Below are 14,831 nucleotides of genomic sequence, written 5' to 3' on the forward strand. Positions count from 1 at the left end.
GTCAGCGGTGGAAAGGGTGAGCTGCTTCAAGTTCCTGGGTGTCAACATCTCAGAGGATCTGCCCTGGGCCCAACACATTGACGCAATCACAAAGAAGGCACGGCAGTGGGTCTACCTTGTTAGGAGTTTGAGGAGATTTGGTACGTCACCAAAGACTCTCGCAAATTTCTACAGACGTACGGTGGAGAGCATTCTGACTGGTTGCATCACAGCCTGGTACAGAGGCTCTAATGCACAGGATCGCAAGGAGCTGCAGAGGGTTGTAGACTCAGCCAGCTCCATCACAGGCACAACCCTCCCCGCCATCGAGGACATCTTCAAGAGGCGGTGCCTCAAGAAGGCGGCATCCACCGCTGGGGACCCTCACCACCCGGGACATGCCCTCTTCTCGTTACTACCATCGGGGAAGAGGTACAGGAGCCTGAAGACCTGCACTCAACGATTCAGGGACAGCTTCTTCCCCCACCGTCAGATTTCTGAACGGTCCATGATCTCACGAACATTTCCTCGTTATTCCTCTTTTTTTGCACTATTTATTTATTTTGTCATTTATAGTAATTTTACGTCTTTGTGCTGTACTGCTGCTGCAAAACAACACAGTTCACATCATGTAGGAGTGATAATAAACCTGATTCTCTTCTGTTATGTTCACTTTAGCATTTCTATTTGCACTACCTCAGTTTAAACAGTATACCTGGTGATAGTAAATACAACAATAAATACAGCGGTGAGCACAAAACAGCAGACTGGTGCAAAGGTTGGCAGTGCAGGAAGAAATGCTAAAGTGAAAATAATGGAAAAGGTAGGATTAAGAGTCCGAGAACGTGGCAGTATCTTCTACCCGATGGAAGAGGAGAGAAGAGAGAATGTCCCGGGTGGGTGGGGTCTTTGATTATGCCGGCTGCTACACCAAGACAAGGAGTCTGAGAGCAGGGGGGAAGAAGCTGTCCTCGAGTCTAGTCACCTGGGCTTTTGAGCTCCTGTGTCTTCTCCCAGAAGGTTGGAGAGAGGAAAGGGAACGGCCAGGGTGGCAGCCATCCTCGATGAAACCGTTAGCCTTCCTGAAGCAACGCATTGTGAAGATGGACGGGATGGCAGGAAGTGAGGAGCCTGTGACGGACCGCGCAGTGTGACCACTCTCTGCACGTTCCATCGGCCCAGAGCAGAGCAGTTGTCATCCCAGGCTGAGATGCAACCCATCACGATACGTTTTATAACGCACCTGTTTGAGAGAATCCTCGTGGACAAGCCGGATCTTCTCAGATGCCGAAGAAAGTGCATCCGCTGATGTGCGTTTCTGCTTGTGCATATGACAATAACTTGATCACTACATCATTATGGAGCTGATAAACTGAAGGCATGTCCTCTCCTTTTGCATACCCTTGTGTGAGTGCGTAGTCATCACACATGGGATGTTATGGTGAGGTTGTATAAGACATCAGTGAGGTCAAATTTGGAGTATTGTGTGCAGTTCTGGTTACCTAACCACAGGAAGGATATCAGTGTTACGAACCAGCAACAAAAGAAACACACCGAGTCATGTATAAGTGTTAAAAACTATGTTATTAATGACTACTTATGATAATAAGGAAAATAAAAGTAAAAATGTTAGATCTTAAACATTAACCCCAAAAACTAAACTTGTAGTGTGTGTGTGGCAAATTCCCAAACTCCAAGTCCAGGAATGGTTCTTAAAGTTCAGTTCAGCAAGCCGTAAGGTGAAACGTGAACAAAGGCTTCTTCAACAACCACCGTTGTCTGAAGACAAAACGTAGAGAGAAAATAGAGAGTAATTGCGAGATCCAAATGTTCCGCTTTGGAACCCAAACGACACCTCAGTGTCTACTCAGCAGTGACCACTCCACCACTTTCTTCCTCCCCGAAAGGCACTCGAATCGTGGCCGTCCACACAAATACCTGTTTCCTTCTACAAGTCAACAACAAAGTGAACTCCACTACTTTGTTCCAAAAATCCACCTGTGGATTGTAGTGACAGACACAGTTACTGTTTTTCATCCATCGATAGAAACTAGCAGGTCTCTCTCTCTCTCTCTCTCTCTCTCTCTCTCGCTCTCCAACTGTCTGCTCTAAGAATGTCCTTATTGTCTGTTGACGTAAGCATGACACACACACACACACACACACACACACACACACACACACACACACACACACACACACACACACACACACACACACACACACACACACACACACACACACACACACACACAGTGCTATGTCTAAAAGGGACATTCACCAGTAGTAGTCTAGTCTGTAACATCAGTAAGATTGAAAGAGTGCAAAGGAGATTTACTAGAATGTTGCCGGGTCTTCAGGAGTTGAGTTACAGGAAAAGATTGAACAGGTTAGGACTTCATTCCTTGGGGCGCAGAAGAATGAGGGGAAATTTGAGAGAGGTTTACAAAATTATGAGGGGTCTTGACAGAGTAAATGCAAGTAGGCTCTTTCCACCTAGATTAGGAGAGATAAGTATGAGAGGACATGGCTTTAGGGTGAAGGGGGAAAGGTTTAGGGGGAACATTAGGGGGAACTTCTTCACTCAGAGAGTGGTGGGAGTGTGGAACCGGCTGCCATCTGACGTGGTAAATGTGGGCTCACTCTTAAGTTTTAAGAATAAATTGGATAGATACATGGACGGGAGAGGTCTGGAGGGCTATGGACTGAGTGCAGGTAAATGGGACTAGCGGAATCAAGTTCCGGCATAGACCAGAAGGGCCAAATGGCCTGTTTTCTGTGCTGTAGTGTTCTATGGTCCTATGGTCAGGCACAGCATTTCGCCTACTGCAAATCAACGTTCTCAGGTGATATCTGGACACAAAGTAGTCCCCACTGAAACAGAAGCAGGAAATACTCGAATCGCTCAAGAGGTTGGGCGGTATATGCAGAAAGGAAACAGAGCAAATGGCTCAGGTTGAAGATCCTCCGAAAGAACTGGGAAAGGGAGCTTAAAAAAAGATGACTTTAAGTTATAGAGAAGGATGCAAAACAAAAACCAAACTGCTGGAGGAACTCAGCGGGTTGGGCAGCATCGTACGGGTTAGGGTGTGTTATGTTGGCGCCGGAAGCGTGACCACACTTGCGGGCTGCCCCCAGAACACTACGCAAAAGATGCATTTCACTGTGTGTTTCAATGTACATGTGACTGATAAAGATCTTATCTTATCTTATCTGTGGAGGGAAATGGACAGTTGACGTTTCGGGTCGAGCCCCCTCATCTGGACTGAAAGGTAGAGGAGACACAGCCGGTATAAAGAGGTGAGGCGGGACAGGTGGATCCAGGTGAGGAGGGGTGGTAGGCAGATGGAGGAGGGGAGAGTAGAAATAGCGACAGAGACTGGGAGGTGGGAGGCAGCAAAGGTGCTGTGGATGGTGGAACCTGATAGGAAAGGAAGCTGGAGCTTGGAACCACATGAGGTGGGGTGGGACAGGAGGGGGAGGGAACCCAGTGGGAGGGGTGTGTGGGTGGTGGGCAGATGGAGGGGGTGGAGGAGGGGAAAGGAACAGAGTGATGGGGGGGGTTTTAGGAGGAACTGGGTACATCAGGAGGAGAGAGAAAAGGGACAGAGGGGGAGCAGGTGACCTGAAACTGGAGAACTCAATGTCCACGCCGTTGGGTTGTAGACCACCCGGGCGGAATGTGAGGTGCTGTTCCTTTAGGTTGATTTTGGCCTCAGGCAGTGGAGGAGGCCGAGGACAGACAGCTCGATGTGGGAAATGGGGAGGGGAATGGAAATGGCTCGCAGGGGAGGTGGATGGGATGGGGTGAAACTAGCTCAGCTGATGGGTATTGAGTCTCCTCTGTGTTGTGTGTTGCTAATGGCAGAGCTGTGGGACGTGCCCAGCAAGTCAGGCTGAATATCGCCCTCCAACTGCCTCAACGACCCTGGTCTCACCCTATCAGAGATATTTGCTCTCCATCCCTCCCACCACCTCCTTTGCCACAAAATTATCTTCGTTATCGCTCCTTCCCAATCCCAAAGAAGGGTCGCCAACCCGAAACATTAACTCTGTTTTCCTCTCTCCCCAGATGCTGCCCAACTTGCTATCTGTCATTTCCTGTTTTCACTTCCAATTTCCGGCACCTGCGGTTCCTCTTTTGCTCTGATATTTCATCTGGGAGTTGCTGCAAGTGGCGGGTTACCGAGGAAACGCCGAACTCCTTCCTGCCGCAGCCCAAGCCGTGCAAGCCTCCCATTGGATCCACGAAGAGAGTCCCAGGACGATCTGGGGCAGCCACCCAGAGCACTCACGTTTCCTGTCAACTCTGCATCCAGCTGACATCTCTACCAAGGTACTGGGGAAAGCAAATTGGGGTTTACCATTTCATAGAGGGTTTATGTAGGGCAAACACAATAAAATCATTGACCAGGAGACAAATTTAAGATATTTTCTTCTATTATTCATTCAGGGGATGTGGACTTTAGTTTATTTAATTGTCCATCCCCAGTTGCACTTGAGAGGGAGGTGGTGAGCGGCCTTCTTGAACCGCTGCAGCCCTTGAGGTGTGGACAGAATAGACACCGTCAGGGAGGAAGTTCGGGGTTTGTGGAACTCACTGACTGTAGTACTCCCACAGCATTTAAAATGTACCTGCATCAGCACTTGAATGGCCAAGGCAGAGAAAGCAACAGGCCAAGTGCTGGTAAAAGAGATTAGTATTGTCAGGACTTGATGGTTAGAATGTCCATGGTGGGCCCAAGGGTCTACTTCCGTGCTGTATAATCTGATAAAGAACAAGTCTTTTTTTTCTCTTCTCAATTTAAGATTTCTTTATTAGTCACACGTACATCAAAACACACAGTGAAATGCATCTTTTGCGTAGAGTGTTCTGGGGGCAGCCCGCAAGTGTCGCCACACTTCCAGTACCAACATAGCATGCCCACAACTTCCTAACCTGTACGTCTTTGGAATGTGGGAGGAAACTGGAGCACCCGGAGGAAACCCACGCAGACACGGGGAGAACATATATACTCCTAACGGACAGCGGCGGGAATTGAACCCGGGTCGCTGGCACTGTAATAGCTACACTAGCGTGCCTGCCGTACGGTGCTTTCAAGTTCAAGTTTATTGTCATAGGCATACATACATAAAGATTACAAGACGGGGACAAACATAAGTCAACATAAACTTAAATTAACATAAACTATACACTTACCTTCTCAACTGTATTTCGCACCACGTGGGTCTCCTCCCATGTGAAGCGCCCCTAATGTGTGGGTGAGGGGTAGAATCTGGTGGCGGGGGTGGTATGTGGCAAGAATTGAAATGGGATTAGCGTAGGAATAGTGTACGTGGGTGGTTGGTGCGGACTCATAGAACGTAGAACAGTACAGCACAGGATGGGCCCTTCAGCCCACGATGTTGTGCCGACCTATATAAACCTACTCCACCATCAGTCTAACCCTTCCCTCCTACACAGCCCATAACCCTCCATTTTTCTTACATCCATGTACCTAAGAGTCTTTTAAAATTCCCTATTGTATCAGCCTCTACCACCACCCCAGCAATGCATTCCAGGCACCCACCACTCTCTGTGTAAAAAAACCTACCTCTGACACCTCCCCTAAACTCTCCTCCACTCACCTTAAACTGACGTCCTCTGGTATTGGCCATTGCCGCCCTGGGGAAAAGGTGCTGGCTGTCCACTCTATCTATCCCTCTCATAATCTTATACACCTTTTTCAAGTCTCCTCTCATCCTGCATCGCTCCAAAGAGAAAAGCCATAGCTCGCTTAACCTTTCCTCATAAGATGTTCTCTAATCCAGGCAGCATCCTGGTTAATTCTCCTGTGCGCCCTTTCTAAAGCTGCCACTCCCCTTTACCATTCCCTGTGAGAACAACTAACCTTCGAAAGTATCCAAACAGGCACTTGAATGGCCAAGGCATAGGCTACAGACCAAGTGCTGGCAAATGTGATCGGTGTAGATTAGGGAGCCTAGAACTACAGGGGGTGGGGTGGGGGAGATTTAAAGGGGACCTGTGGGGCAAGTTTTCCACGCAGTGGTGGGTGTATGGAACAAGCTGCCAGAAGAAGTGGCAGAGGTGGGTAGAATTATAATGTTTAAACGAGATGGATAGGAAAGGTTGGATAGGGCAGGCACAGTGGTGTAGCAGTTAGCGTAACACTTTACAGCGCCACCGACCCGGGTTCAATTCCCACCGCTGTCTGTAAGGAGTTTGTATGTTCTCTCGGTGTCTGCGTGGGTTTCCTCCGGGTGCTCCGGTTTCCTCCCACATTCCAAAGACATACGGGTTAGGAAGTTGTGGGCATACTATGTTGGCGCCAGAAGCGTGGCGACAGTTGCGGGCTGCCCCCAGAACACTCTACGCAAAAGATGCATTTCACTGTGTGTTTCCATGTACATGTGACTAATAAAGAAATCTTAAATCTTGAGAGGGATACGGGCCAAATGCAGGCAAATGGGATGAGCTCAGGTAGGCAAGCTGGTCAGCATGGGCGAGCTGGGCCGAAGGGCCTGCCTCTGTGCTGTGTAACTCTGTGACTCATACCAGTAGTCAGCATGAACACCCTTTCAGTGCTGCATGACGATAACCGGAAAACAATTCAAAGATGACAAGAAGGAACTTCATTTCGACACACCAGCGATCTGGCGGCTGCCTGAAATGGCATTGGATGGGGGACTCCAAAAGGGAAAGGCACCTGCATTTGGAAAGCAGGTGTGAAGAGCAGGGTGTGCCTAACCCGACTGTCCCTTTCGACGGGCCGAATGGCCCCCTGCTTGCTGAAGGGGAGCTGATCAAGACACCGCCTGTGGTTGACAGACAGGTGGGAGGGCTGTGACAGGGCTGAAGACACAGATCTGCGGGGCAAAGTGACCCTCTGTTCCTTGTCCCTTGCAAAGTTTCATTCCATGACCAAATAGCAGCTCAGCCCTTCACCAAAGCCCAAGTGCACCGTGCCCATTCAATCAATCTTGTACGGGTTTGCAGCAGTTGTTATTTTAAACCAGGACTATGTTTCCTGTACCCAGTGGCGCAATATTAAATTGTTTACGTGTGCCGGGAGGAAAACTGCCTCTGCTGCCACCTGGTGCCAGGCAGTTGTTACAGCCCGTGGTCTCCCCGCCGGGATTTACGGTGCTGTGTGACCTGGCCCTGTGCTCAGCGACTGACAGGCAGCATGTCGACCTTGTGTGACATCCCGAGCAAGCCAGTCGTCGGTAGAGACTTGCGCTAAGAGCTGTTCGCCCTGTCGGTCACCAACCGACGTTGACTCAGAGTTATTTTCTCTGGAGTGGCGGAGGCTGAGGGGAAAAACTGATTGAAATTTATAAAAATTATGAGAAGGCATAGATGGAGGAAAGAGTATCTTTTTCCCAGGGTCAAAACGTCTAATACTAGAGGGCACACTACTTTCCTTTAACCATTCCGTTCTTCAACCAACTGGCAAAACCCTAATCACTACAGTTTAGCACCACTATGACTGCTTTGCACTAAAATGGACTTTTTTTGTTTAATCATGTTCTTTCTTGTAAAAAAAATGCAGAAATTTATGTTTAATTTATATTTTTCTTGTGACTGCTGCTTATACTATGTGCCTGTGGTGCTGCTGCAAGGAAGTTTTTCATTGCACCTGTGCACACATGGACTTGTGCCTCTGACAATAAACCTGACTTTGACAAGCATTTAAGGTGAGAGGGGAAAGTTGAAAGGAGATGTGCGGGGCAAGTTTTTTTACACAGAGAGTGGTGGGTGCCTGGAATGGGCTGCCAGGGGTGGGGGTGGAGGCAGGTATGACAGTGGTGTTTAAAAGGATCTTAGGTAGGCACTTGAATATTGCAGAGAATGGAGGGTTATGGACCGTGCACAGGTAGAAGGGATTAGTTTAATTATGTGCCATTAGCTGAAAGAGAAAAGCTGGGGCTTTTGTCTTTAGAGAGGAGGAGGATGAGAGGTGACTTGATAGAGGTGTACAAGATGATAAGAGGCACAGATCGAGTGGACTGTCAGAGACTTTTTCCCAGGGTGACAATGGCTAACACGAGGGGACATAATTTTAAGGTGATTGGAGGAAGGTATAAGGGGGATGTCAGGGGTAAGTTTTTCACAGAGTGGGCCAAAGGGCCTGTACTGTGCTGTAGTGTTCTATGTTCTAGTGTCAGCACGACATTATGGGCCGAAGGGCCTGTTCTTGTGCTGTGCTGTCCTATGTTCTAAGCAACACTTCGATTTTAATTTCCCACCCTTGTTTCCGAATCCCTCACCCCTCCCTGTATCTGTAACCCCCTCTGCCCACTACAACCATTTGGTCCTTTCCAACTCTTGACCTCTTGAGCATCCCGGAATTTCATCAATCCACCACTCGCAGTCATTCCACAAGAACACAAGGGAACAGGAGCAGGAGTAGGCCACTCGTCCCCTCAATCCTGCCCCACCATCACTGTTGATCTGCTCCTCTAAGCCAGTTTCCCATTGCCCTCAGTTCCCCGGTCTTTCACAAATGTATCTTCAAACACACTGACCACCCATCCTCGATGACCTCCGGGATTGAGATCCAGAGATTTATCACCCTCTGTGAGAAGTCCCTCAGTCTTAAGTGACAACGTGACAACGTCCCTTATCCTGTAACAATGTGATCTCATTTCCAGACTGTCCCACTAGTAGAAACATCTCAATGTTGCCCTCAGGATCTTATGTCGTAATAAGATCACCCCTCCTCCTTCGAAACGGCAAAGAATACAAATCCAAACTCCTTAGCTGTTTGGAGTCTGGTGTCCGGAATTCCCTTTGGAAAACTGCCTCTCTCTCTCTCTCTCTTCCTCAAAGACACTTGCAGAATTCTGCTCTGTACAAAATTAACATTCAACACGCCCACTTAAACCCGGCTCACGCTTGTAATATTTTCCCTACCCAAACTGATCATCAGCCTAAAATATAACAATGTCAAACACGCTGTTGACCAGTTTGAAGACCGAACATTGAACACGGTGTCACAGCAGGTAGAGCTTCTGCCTCACAGCTCCAGAGACCTAGGTTCAATCCCGACCTCTGCCTCTGTGCGTGTGTGTGTGTGTGTGTGTGTGTGTGTGTGTGAGCGTGTGTTTGTGTGCGTGTGTGTGTGCCGTGTGTGTGTGTATGTGCATGTGTGCGTGTGCCGTGTGTGTGCGTGCGTGTGTGTGTGCGTGTGTGTGTGTGTGTGTATGTGCATGTGTGTGTGTGTATGTATGTGTGTGCATGTGTGTATGTGCATGTGTGCGTGTGTATGTGCATGTGTGTGCCGTGTGTGTGCGTGTGTATGTATGTGTGTGCGTGTGTGTATGTGCATGTGTGTGTGTTCATGTGTGTGTATGTGTGTGCATGTGTGTGTATGTATGTGTGCCTGTGTGTGTGCCGTGTGTGTGCGTGCGTGTGTATGTATGTGTGTGCGTGTGTGTATGTGCATGTGTGTGTGTGCATGTGTGTGTGTGTGCGCATATGTGTGTGTGCATGTGTGTGTATGTGCATGTGTGTGTGTGCGCATGTGTGCATGGAGTTTGCATATTCTCCCTGTGACTGTGTGGGTTCCCCCGGGTGCTCCGGTTTCCTCCCGCATCCCAGCTTGCTAGGTCGATAGGCCACTGTAAATTGTCCCTGGTGTGCAGGCAGAATCTGGGGGGAGTCGTTGGGAATGAAGGGAGAATAATTACAGGGAAAATGATGAGGGAATGGGATTGCTTCCGTTTTCAGAAGAAAGTTCTGGCCACTAAGACCCCAAGCAACTCATCAGGTTGGATCTGTATTCTTTGCAGCTGAGAAGGATGAGGGGTGATCTTACTGAAACACAGATCCTAAGGTTGATATTGAGATGTCAAGTCTTGTTTCTTGTCATGTGCACAAGTACGGGGAGGTACAGGTGCAATGAAAAACTTGCTAGCAGCAGCATCACAGGCACGTCGGAACAGGCTACACACAGAACATAAATTATACATAAATTATACAAGGCAGTGAAGAGAGAAGAAAAGGAAGTCTGTGCAAAAAAAATAGACCCAATCAGTCCATGGTAGTGCAATACGTGGTCCATAGTGTTCTGATGCTGAGGTCGGGTTAGGTTTGTAGAGGTCAGTTCAAGAACCTGATAGGTCAAAGTTGAAATCAACTTTATTGTCAGATGCACAAGTCCATGTGTGCACGGGTGCAATGAAAAACTTACCAGCAGCAGCATCACAGGCACAGAGCATCAGCATTTGCAATAAAAACATAAACACACTTTTTACAAGAAAGAACAAAATTAGAACAAAAAAAGACAAAGTCCATTTTAGTGCAAAGTGATCAGAGTGATCCCAGTGTTGCTGTACTGAGGCAGTGATTAGGATTGTGCCGGTTGGTTCAAGAACCAAATGGTTGAAGGGAAGTCGCTGTTCCTGAACCTGGTGGTGTGGGACTTCAGGCTTCTGTACCTCCTGCCCGACAGTAGCTGTGAGAAGATGGCACGGCCCAGATGGTGGGGATCTTTGATGATGGATGTTACTTTCTTGAGGTGGGGAGGGATGTGCCTGTGATGTATTGGGCAGAGTCCACCACTCTCTGCAGCTTCTTACATTCCTGCGCATTCGAATTGCCGTCCCAGACCACGATGCAACCAGTCAGGATACTTTCAACAGTACATCTGCAGAAGTTTGTTGGAGTGTTCGGTGACAAACTGAACCTTCTTAACCTCCGAAGAAAGTAAAGACACTGGCGCACTTTCCTTGTGATTGCATCTGTGTGCTGGGCACAGACAGGTCATTTGATATGTTAACGCCCAGGAATTTAAAGCTGCTGACCCTCTCCACCGCCGATCCTCCCGTGTCACTGGCTCATGTTCACCCTCCTTCCCCTTCCTGAAGCCAACAATCAGATCTTTAGTTCTACTGACAATGAGCGAGAGGTTGTTGTTGTGGCACCATTCAACGAGGTGTCCTGTCTCGCTCTGGTACGCTGACTCATTGCCGCCTGTGATTCATCCAACAGTGGTGTCGTTGGGAATTTGTATATGGCATTGGAGCTGTGCTTTCCCACAGTCACGTGTGTATAGAGAGCAGAGCAGGGGGCTAAGCACTCAGCTTTGAGGTGCGCCTGTGTTGACGGTCAGTGAGGAGGAGATGTTGTTACCAATCCTCACTGACTGAGGTCTGCCGATGAGGAAGTCGAGTATACTCCAGTTGTATGGTTGTAGGAAAGTAGCTGTTCCTGAACCTGGTGGTGTGGGACTTCTGGCTTCTGTACCTCCTGCCCAACGGTAGCATCGAGGAGAGGGCATGACCCAGATGGTGGGGATCTTTGATGATAGATGCCACCTCCTTGAGGCAGCGCCTCATACAGATACTTCCAATGGTGGGGAGGGCTGTGCCTGTGACAGACCGCGCTGTGTCCACAACTCTCTGCAGCCTCTTGTGTTCCTGTGCATTGGAATTGCCGTACCAGGCCGAGATGCAGCCAGTCAGGATACTTTCAACAGTGTAGAAGTTTGTTGGAGTGTTCGGTAACGTGTCTGCTAGTAGGAGAGTCTGAAATTAGTTACAGGATAATTGCATTCCTTCTGCATCATAAGGGAACATGAAAGAATGGAGGAGGCACATAGTAACACTAAGCATATCCTCTGGACCTGATAAGGTACTGAGCCAGGTCAGCTCAGCCCAACATGAACATTTTTTCAGAGAATACAGCTGACCCACTCCAAACCCAGCCCACATAGAGCCAAGCTCGACTCTGTGCTAAGGCTTTGCTCACTTATACTAGTGCAGTAAAACTCCAGTAATCTGTCACCCCCGGCACTTTGGTGTCATTGGGCTAGTAGGCTTTCTGGACTAGTGGACGTTACTCCTCTTAATGCCTTCTTCTCGTTACTACCATTGGGGAGGAGGTACAGGAGCGATTCAGGAACAGCTTCTTGCACTCCGCCATCAGATTTCTGAACAGTCCATGAACCCTACCTCGTTACTCCTCTTTTGCACTGTTTATTTATTTGTGTAACACCTAGTAATTTTTATGTCTTGCACTGTACTGCTGCCACAAAACAACAAATGTCACGGCGTACGTCAGTGATAATAAACCTGATTCTGATTCTGAAATAGAACTGGGTGAGTTTCAGCTTGTGTGCTTCAGCATGTTAAAAGAAACTGAAACATACACGCATCCTAGATCACGATTCCAGCCGCAGACTCTGTGGTTAGGAAGGCATGCGGTGTGTTGTCCTTCATCAATCGGGGAACTGAACTTAGGAGCCCAGAGGTAATGCTGCAGCTGTATAGGACCCTGGTCAGACCCCACTTGGTGTACTGTGCTCAGTTCTGGTCACTTCACTACAGGAAGGATGTGGAAGCCATAGAAAGGGTGCAGAGAAGATTTACAAGGATGCTGCCTGGATTGGGGAGCATTTCATAAGGCATGCTCCCCAGGTTGAGTGAACTCGGCCTTTTCTCCTTGGAGCGACGGAGGATGAGGGGGGACCTGATAGAGGTGTATAAGATGATGAGAGGCATTGATCGTGTGGATAGTCAGAGGCTTTTTCCCAGTGCTGAAATGGTTGCCACAAGAGGACACAGGTTTAAGGTGCTGGGGAGTAGGTATAGAGGAGATGTCAGGGGTAAGTTTTTTACTCAGAGAGTGGTGAGTGCGGGGAATGGGCTGCCGGCAACGGTGGTGGAGGCGGATACGATAGGGTCTTTTAAGAGACTGTTGGATAGGTAGATGGAGCTGAGAAAAATAGAGGGCTGTGGGTAAGCCTAGTAATTCCTAAGGTAGAGACATGTTCGTCACAGCTTTGTGGGCCGAAGGGCCTGAATTGTGCTGTAGGTTTTCTATGCTCTATGTTCTATGTAACTGCACTGGAATTGGAATCAGTTTATTATCGTCACATGTACCGAGTTACAGTGAAAAACTTTGTTCTGCATGCCGTCCATACAGATCATTTCATTACATCAGTGCATTGAGGTAGTACAAAGGAAAAGCAATATGCAGGATATAGTGTTACAGTTACAGTGAAAGTGCAGTGCAGGCAGACATTGTTCCCAGCTGCACACCCCACCGCCAGACGCCAACCCATTGGGATTTCCGAATAATCGGATACCGGATTATCGGAATTTCACTGTACTCCCTTCACTCGTCCCGGTGCCTTGGGATGTTTCTGCTGTATAAATGCTGAAATTGTTGCTGCTTTTACAGTCGCCCGCGTCATCCCAAAACTCTGGAGACCTCAGTGCGGAATCCAGTGGGGTGACAGAGAGTGCCGCGCTCTTCGCTCACACCAGTGAAGTCGATGCAAACTGGGCTCAATCGGCTAAAACACTGAGGAGTTTTATACGTTGATTACAGAGGGGCAGAGATAAGGTGAATAGCAAAGGGCAGGGGAGTCCAAAACTAGAGGGCATAGGTTTCAAGTGAGAGGGGAAAGATTTAAAAGGTAACCTTTTCCACTGTTGTGAAACAGATTCGAGGTCTCGAAGGACAAGGACTCTGAATACAGTCTTAGAGATAAATGATTTATTTACAAAGACAAACGCGGGGGAAAGGTAATGGGGGCAACACGCACGCGCACACACACGCACACACGAGCACACCAGTGATAGCGAGCGTGGAAAAATGCAACAAGGGTAAAATACACACACACACACACACCCGCGCGCACACGCACACACACACACACACACACTCGTGCACTGGTTATAGCGAATGTGGAAAAATCGCAACAAGGGTAAAATACACACACAACGAACTGGGTACAGGCAGTCAAGGAAAAGCAATATGATACCCGCCACCCCTTGATTCAGTGCAGGCATGGCTCTGTGCTACCGGGAATACCAACTAGAACTCTCCTAACCCTATCGACAGTGCACACCTCACCAACGATCTCTCCAGCGCCGTTCCACGGTTCCTCGGCCTGGGATGGAGCAGGATGAATCCCTTGGAGCAATCAAAGAGAACGAACCAGGCACACGTGGCACTCTTTATAGTGCTGGAGGGCTGGGGGGGGTCCAGCCCAGGTAGTTCAAAAAGGCCAATGGCCCGAGGCCAAGTACAAAGGTTTTTAAAGGGACCAATGGTCAGGTGTGCACTGATGGGTGGGGCGGGGCCAGACCTTGATTGACAGTGGTGTGCCTTTCAACCAGGTAGTGGGCAGTGCTGTCACATGACAGCCATGGTCCTCCACAATACATCCACACAGAGGAAGGGTGGGAAAGGTTTTGAGGGATTACGGGCCAAACACAGGCAAATGGGATAGGCTCAGTTAGGCAACTTGGTCAGTATGGGCAAGTTGGGCCGAGGGGCCTGCTTCCGTGCTGTATGGGTCTATGACTCTGTGACACGGGGGGTGTTTTGACTTTGAGACATTGAGCTGAGTCATCCCTCATGGCAACTATTCCAAAAATAAAGCCAGAGAAGTGACCGCACCACTGTCGCGACCCCCCCCCCCCCCAACTGTGCCCTCAACCGGCACTGCTCTGGAATTTTGATGGAGCTTCCCAGATCCTGTGGCAGAGTTACAATGGGAGGACAGCCAGGGGATTGCTGGCCACCACCCAGACACTAGCATGCTCTTCTATGAGCCTGCTGTCTGCAAGATAGGCAGCTGTTTCGCTGCACATTCTGACAGTAACCCGACTTCAAAGAGGGCCAGCTGTGAATTGCTTCAGGCTGCTTTGAAAGTGCACGAGGAGTTCCCGAAAAGGCTTGCTCTTTCTTCAGTCCCTGCCGTGAAATGCCAGTAATCCGTCACCCCGGGACTTTGGTGTTGTTAGGCTAGTAGGCTTTCTGGACAAGTGGACGTTACTCCTCTTAATGCCTTCTTCTCATTACTACCATCAGGGAGGAGGTACAGGAGCCTGAA

The sequence above is a fragment of the Pristis pectinata genome, chromosome 43, assembly GCF_009764475.1.
Source record: "Pristis pectinata isolate sPriPec2 chromosome 43, sPriPec2.1.pri, whole genome shotgun sequence".
NCBI lineage: Eukaryota > Metazoa > Chordata > Chondrichthyes > Rhinopristiformes > Pristidae > Pristis > Pristis pectinata.